Source organism: Nomascus leucogenys, chromosome 21, assembly GCF_006542625.1.
Source record: "Nomascus leucogenys isolate Asia chromosome 21, Asia_NLE_v1, whole genome shotgun sequence".
Classification (NCBI taxonomy): Eukaryota; Metazoa; Chordata; class Mammalia; order Primates; family Hylobatidae; genus Nomascus; species Nomascus leucogenys.
The window spans coordinates 18,509,493-18,517,281 of NC_044401.1; the positions used below are offsets into that span (position 1 = coordinate 18,509,493).

Genomic DNA, 7,789 nt, shown 5'->3' on the forward strand with positions numbered 1-7,789 from the left:
ATCAATTTCTGTACTTCTTTTCCTTTTTTCTTTAGTTAACTAAAACACTTCAATCACTTATTATGAGTAAAGTACTATCATTTTCTCTTTCTCAAATATAGAAGAAATCCTTTCACAAATAACATGTCAATCAAGGGACACCCCTTTGAAGAACTGGCTGTGACAGCTGTTATTTTCTATTTATTTTCTTTTTCCTAAATCAGTCAATAGAATCCAACCTATCCTCTGCCTCTATTTAATCTATGATTATATTATACTTGGTTTTTGATGTCCATTTGTTTATAATAACATAACTATGACTTAATACACTCTTTTTTTTTCATTTTTGAGAGGGAGTCTCCTCTGTCGCCCAGGCTGGAGTGCAATAGTGCGACCTTGGCTCACTACAACCTCCACTTCCTGAGTTCAAACGATTCTCCTGCCTCAGCCCCACAAGTAGCTGGAATTACAGGTGCCTGCCACCACACCAAGCTAGTTTTTGTATTTTTAGTAGAGACAGGGTTTCACCATGTTGGCCAGGCTGGTCTCAAACTCCTGACCTCAAGTGATCCGCCCACCTCGGCCTCCCAAAGTGCAGGGATTACAGGCATGAGCCACCACGCTCTTAGATGTAGGATCCACATATATACCTTCTGCACTGAGCCTTAATGGTCTCTAGGTAAGTACATTGATATTTACTGATTCCCTGCTATGTGATCCAAACTGGAAAATAGCATTTAATAACTGATTTATAAAGCCTCTGTGCATAGCTCCAAATTTTATAGGTGAGATGAGATAAGATGAAATGAGGAGATGAAATAGGATACCAAATAAACTTCTTTTAACTGGGGGGCAATATTATGTTGTGATCAAACTAGATTGTGTGAGCTTGAATAACTCTTAGAATTACTGTCTGTCTTCGAACAAGTTTTTAAATCTCTTAGAGTCTCCCAGTATCTCAGCTTTCTCATCTGTAAAATGGAGCTAATAACAGTAAAGAGTTAATACATTAACCAGCTGATTTAGTCAGTTTAGGCTTTTATAAGAAAATACTACATATTTGGTAATTTATCAACATATAAATTTATTCTCATAGTTCTGGAGGCTGGGAAGTCCAAGGTCAAGGTATGGCATGTTCAATGCCTGGTAAGGGCTGCTCTGTACTTCCAAGGTGGCATATTGTAGCTGTATACTCCAGAGGAGAGTAAGCTATGTCTTCACATAGCAGAAAGGACAACAGGGCAAAAAGGGACCTATCTCATTCTCTCCAGACCTTTTACAAGTGACTAATCCCATCCATGAGGGTACAGCCCTCATGACCTCATCAACTCCTAAAAGCCCCACCTCTTAATACTATCACATTGGCAATTAAATTTCAAGCCATGAATTTTAGAAGACAGTCAAACAATAGCATTTCATCCCTGGACTTCAAAATGCATGTTCTTCTCACATTCAAAATACATTCAAGCCATCCCAACAGCCCCCAAAGTCTTAACTTGTTCCAGCATCAACTCAAAATCTACAGTTCTGAGTCTTACCTAAATAAAATAGGGGTGAGATTCAAGGTATACTTCATCCTGAGATGAGTTCTCCTGCTGTGAGCTTGTGTAATCAAACAACTTATGTAATTTGAAAATATAATTGTGGGATAGGCATAGGATAGACATTCTCATTACAGGAAGGAAGAAATAGACAAGAGAAAAGAGGTAACAGGTCCCAAGTAAATCCAAAACACAGGTCAAACAACATCAAATCTTTAAGCGTGAGAATAATCTTCCATATCTGGCTTTTCATATACACTGGGTCAAGGGTTGGGCCCCCATCGCTTTGAGGGGGCCCCACTTTCACAGCTTCACTGTGGGTACAGCTCACACAGCCACTCTTCAGGAGTTGGATTCGAGTGCCTGTGGCTGTCCTGGGCTGGTGTTACACCACACACTGGTGGCTCTACAGGTCTAGGGTCTTGGAAGTTGCCCTGTCCCCATGGCTTCACTAAGTACAGTCCTAGTAGGGGCTCTCTGAGGTGGCCTGTCCTATGGTAGCTCTATGCCTGGACCTGGAGGCTATCTGGGACATCATTTGGAATCTGGGTGGACATAGCCATGTGTCCACAGCTTGTACACTCTGTATCCCTGCAGAGTTAGCAGGACATGCCAAGGTTTTCCAGAATCCTCTCTGGAGTGGAGGCCTGAGCCATATCTGAGCCCAGCTGAGCCACAGCTGAGGTGACCAAGGAGCACTGCAGAGATATGCAGGGAGTGGAAGATCAAGGTGGCCCTTCCAAGAAGGTGCGTTGTTGCTGCATCCTCCAGAGAGAACCAATAATATGCCCTCACATGGGAGAACGGAAGAAAGCAGTGAACTCATCCCCTTCAAAGTCCTTTATAAGGTCACTAATCCTATTCAGGAGGGCTCCTTTCTCATGACTTAATCACATCCTAAAGACCCCACTTCTTAGTACTACTGATGTGGACAGGAGACAGGTAAATACTGGGTAGAAGAGGGCAGTTCCCCAGCAAATGCCCTACCCTCAAGCATGGATACCCACAGACTTAAACGGGAACAGGCATTCCTGTTTTCACACCCAGAAAGTTGCCTTTTGGCCCACCACACCCACCTATCCTGTACCCATATAAACCCCAAATCTGCAGCTCCAGGTGAATAGACGAGCAGAAGAGCAGCAGAAAAGGAGAGAAAAGTAGAAATCTCAGGAGCAGTTCTGCTGGGGACCATTGGCAAATCGGCTGCTGGATGGCCAAACTCCAGGAGAAGATCATCTTCCCACTCTATCCCCTTTCCAGCTCCCCATCCATCTCACTGAGAGCTAACTCACCACCCAATAAAACCCCTGCATTCACCATCCTTCAAGTTCGTGTGTGACCTGATTTTTCCAGGATGCTGAACAAGAGCTCAGGATACAGACAGCTGTCACATTAGCCCCCTGCCCTTGCAGAAAGGCAGAGGGTCCACTGAGGTGGTTAAGACTTAAGCCATCCATGCACATCAAGGCTAAAAGAGCACACTGTAACACATGCCTACTTGGGATCTGGGAGTCGCAGACTCCTACCACTGGATGCTGCTGTGGGGACGGAGCCCAGGGGTGCTCGCCCCAGCTCCTGCACCAGTTCATCTGCGTGTTCCCCCTCCCATAAGGAGTTTGAGCAGCAGCAGCAACTGAACAGATGAGCCACACTCCTGTCACGTCCAGTGAGGGGGATAATCACATTGGTGATTAAGTTTCAACACATGAATTTGGGGAGACTTTCAGACCATTGCACTTGCTTAGAACATTGCTGACACATAGGAAGGAATTAATAAGAAGTAGCTACTATTAACAAGGTTATTCCCACTAAAAAACCCTGGAGCTCCTGATTGAACTTTGCTCATAGTATGTAACAAATATTTGGGGAGAAAAGCAATCAATCCTTTCTCAAGTGATATAATTATCAGTTACGCAATTCACAATTTTAAAAAGATATAATAAAGCAATTGCTCAGAATATGAACAATTGATCTTGGTGGTCAGATCAGATGACAATTTCTTTTAAGGCTCCTGATATTGTATGACCATTGTATGATGAAATAAACAGTATTCTCCACAATAGCCAAATAGTAAATATAATGACAGCTTCAATTCTCAATATAGGATGATGGCATCATACCAGAACCCAATTCAGAAAAGCAATTCAGAAGAAGCAATTTTGCAAAGGGTGCTAATAATCTAGATGACCTGATTTCTGCTGCTTTGGCTTCTTCTAGGAACATAATTTATATTTTCTGTAAAAAGGAGAGGGAGTGCTTGACCTTAAGCAATCCTCCTTGAATATTCCTTCCTTCAAATTACATTTTGAAAAATGAGTGTCAGAATTCCATTTTACTCTTGGCAAATAAACCTAGTGGGGAAGAATTCTGTATGGCCATATGAGCATAATTTTTTTAAACCAAACAAAAGTGTGAAGTAAAATTATTTGGTAGAAACTAGGGTGTCTAATAGAGATAACTCCATAAATATAAGGCCATCCCATCCTTATTCTGTTGTAATAATGACAAGTGTCCCCTACAGAAATGTAAATTAAATACAGCCCAATTCACAGGCAAATTGGAGGTCAAGTGTCCAAGATTCTACTCCATAAACATAAAGTAAGCTTTTTAAAAAAATGAGGTAATTATAAACAGAGAACTGCCTCAGGCAAAATAAACTCTCAGTAGTATATCCACAGAATGCCTGCTTTTGAGCAAAATCACTTTAGATAAACTGCTTATGAAAGAAAACCAAAGTAACCAAATGAGGCAATTTATTTTACAGCTTTGTCTTTTACAAACCTGTTAAAAGCAGGGGAAAGTCTATCAAAGGTAATTGGCTCTGTTTTAAAATCATTTGTGTGTTTTTCCTGAAAAAAAAAAAGAAGCAGGGTAGATTATTTCTGAACAAATAAAATTCAATCTGATAAAGTTATAATAGACATTTATGTGTCTACTAGTCAAAAAGTGGTGTCGGATCACAAAGAAACACAATTTTAAGAAGAGAGAACAGAACATATTTTTTACCCCTTTGAAAACTATTTTATAGGATATCAGAGGACTGGTTCCTATGATCTTTAACTATTGCATTACCCCTAAAGTACAACTTACCATGAGAAGCAATTAAGTCTGCAACTATAACCTCAGCCAACCTACAACTAAGTGTTGGCTGGAGAGGTAAAGGTTTAAAAAAAAAAAGAAAAAAAGATTTCATTTTCTGGTAGATGTTCCCATGAGGTGATAAGGAATGCAATGAGAGTAAAAGCTGTCACTAAAGCCTGCCTACTCCTTGGATAAATATTAACGTGAATATTTAAGATTAGACTAGTATTAAACAAGCAGAATCATCTGTTGGGGATATCCAATCAATTGCTCTATACTTTATTTGGAGCAGAAGGCTGCCCTTTGAAGGACATACTTTTTGAAATAACTATACTCTTGAATGGTCAATCAGATCATACCTGTTGAGTTAATAAATATAGAATAATTAATAATGATCTGCAACTTATTTTTCAATCTTGTAGGGATAGAATGAGTTTTGCTTGGATGCTTTAGTCAGCCAAATATTTTAAGATCAGAATGAGGATGTTAATGGGATCCATTGGAAATTTCCATTGAATGCATGAAATTTTATACCCCCTTATCTTATTTTGTAAAACTATGAAGAGTAAAAGTCTTCATGGTATAATTAGAAATGTAAAATTCCATACTCTCAACTTCTAGTTTTAATGCCAGGTTTAAAATCTCCAATCATATTATCCAAAAATAATTTGTTCTAGCTAAATTTTTGAAGCACTCTGATACATGCAATAAGCATTAAATGTTATAAGGCCACGTTTTAATTTTATTTTTTGCATGATGCTTCGCTAACCTCACTAAAATATTTTGGCCATCTGATGGTCCTTGTCAAATTAAATATCCATTAAAGTCTTGGAGGAAAGCCTATGTATTGTCCAGTGTTTCATTTCCAACACATTGGCTAACAATAGTAGAGTCTCTATATATCTATCGTTTAGAACAAAAAACTACGATAATGGGATTTATGCTTGTCCTGAACTTTTGGAATTAAGAGTTGTTTCAGTGCATATGACATTCAAAGAAAAGAAACTTCATTGTCATGTCACCCAAATAGAGTTTTACATGATCTTCAAACCAACAAAGCAGTCAGAAACCTGCAGGACAATATACCAAGTGAAATAAGCCAGTCACCAAAGGACAGACACTACATTATTCCACTTCCATAAAGAATCCATAATAGTCAATATAGCATAGAGCATAATAGTGTTTTCCAGGGCCTGAGACGTGAAGGAAATGGGAAGTTGTTTGGTGAGTATAAAGTTTCACTTGTGCTAGATAAATATCTTCTAAAGATCTGCTATACAACATAACGTCTATAGTTAACAATACAGAATTTTGCACCACAAATTTTGTCAAGACGGTAGATCTCAAGTTAAGTGTTCTTATTTAAAAAAAGCCAAACATACAAAGGGCCTTAGAGAAACTTTGGGAGATGTTGAATATGCCTGTTACCTTGATTGGAATGATGTTGTCACAGGTGCTTGCCTATGTTGAAACTCAGAATTGTACATGGTAGACATGTGCAGTCCATTATATATCAATCATTTCCCTTACATCTATCCTATAGAATATTTTATACCACCGCCAGTACCAATAAAAAATGAACTTGCTGAGAAGTTTCCTACTGATGATAATATATATGCTTCTCTGAATGTATGCCTTACAGTGAAGCAATACTTCCATTCCTGCCCAAAGCTGAGCACTTTCAAACCTGACACCAATCCTGGTACTTAGAATGATACCTCAATAAAGCTGTTTTCCAAAAAAAGAAAAACACTGCTTGCTTCATTTGGCAGCAGATATACTGAAATTGGAAGGATACTGAGAAGATTAGCATGGCCCCTGTGCAAGGATGACAGGCAAATTCATAAAGCATTACATATAAAAATTTCTTATTTAAGAAAATGTAAAAAGAAAAATGATAATTAATTGGAAAAATTGTGATAATTCCATGACCTTTAAAAATTTTTGTCAAAGTATTAAAAATTATCTTACTGTTGATTATAAATGCATATTAAATAAAAAATAAGTAAAACTAATATATATTTAATGTTATAATTTAAAACATTATAAACATGAAAAGTTTTAATGTTTTATTTCTTTGTTTAAAAAAATAGTCCAGCCTAGGCAACATGGTGACAGCCCGTCTCTACAAAATACAAAAATTATCTGGGTGTGGTGACACATACCTCTAGTCCCAGCTGCTCAGGAGGCTGAGGTGGGAGCATTGCTTGAGCCCTGGAGGTGAAGGTTGAAGTGAGCCAATAGCCAATATCATGCCACTGCACTGCAGTCTGGGCAAAAGGGGAAGACCCTGTCTCAAAAAAAAAAAAAAAAAAAAAAAAGGAGTCACCAATAGAGATGAACACTACTTCTAATTCTAATTTATTTTAATCATTATTTTTCCCAGCTTCTATCTTTTATTTATTTGTCCTGGTAGTACTCTGATATAGAAATGATCAAGCTTTAAAATAAGAGTAAAATAACCTTTTTAAAACTCAATACAATATGCCTAAGTGGCATGGAGTAATAATGCACAGGATGGCTGTCTATAATATAATTTATAAGGCTGCCTTTCTAAATCAATATGTGGGTAACATTTCCCTCACATCTATCCTATAGAGTATGTTATACCACCGCCAGTACCAATAAAAAACGAACTTGCTGAGAAGTTTCCTATTGATAATAATATATATGCTTCTCTGAATGTATGCCTTACAGTGAAGCAATACTTCCATTCCTGCCCAAATCAGAGCACTTTCAAACCTGACACCAATCCTGGTACTTAGAAACCTATAAATGATTATCTCAGCCATGGACTACATAAAATAAATTAAGTTTTAAAGATCATCAAAGTAAAACCATGTGTCTAAACATATGGCATGTTCATTGGCAGTGTGAATGCTCATTATATGAGAAATTTCATCCAGTTTGTCAGGAAACTGAATCAAATATTTCCTGCCATGTAAGCCAAAGAGCTCAAAGCAGTCCCCATAAGGTTTATGGTGAATTCACCTGCTGAAAATACTTACTGTTAAGGATAATACAGAGGTAAGAAGCTAAAACCATAAATGAGGAAAAATAAAAATTCTAAAATCAGTATTTGTAAGTCCAAACCTCAAATGGATGCTCTTACCCTACTAGGAAAAAAATTGAACAATCCTGGTAATTAGCAGTTTGGATGAAGACTAGAATAAAAGTGGTGCCAGGCA

General features: G+C 38.0%; 1 non-coding gene across 1 annotated transcript; it reads left to right on the top strand.

Moving 5' to 3' along the window:
- The first annotated feature begins 6,357 nt into the window (after nucleotides 1-6,357).
- On the top strand, nucleotides 6,358-6,464 carry LOC115832242. Its single transcript, XR_004027668.1, has one exon. It is a non-coding gene; the product is annotated as a U6 spliceosomal RNA (small nuclear RNA).
- Nucleotides 6,465-7,789: the final 1,325 nt, after the last annotated feature.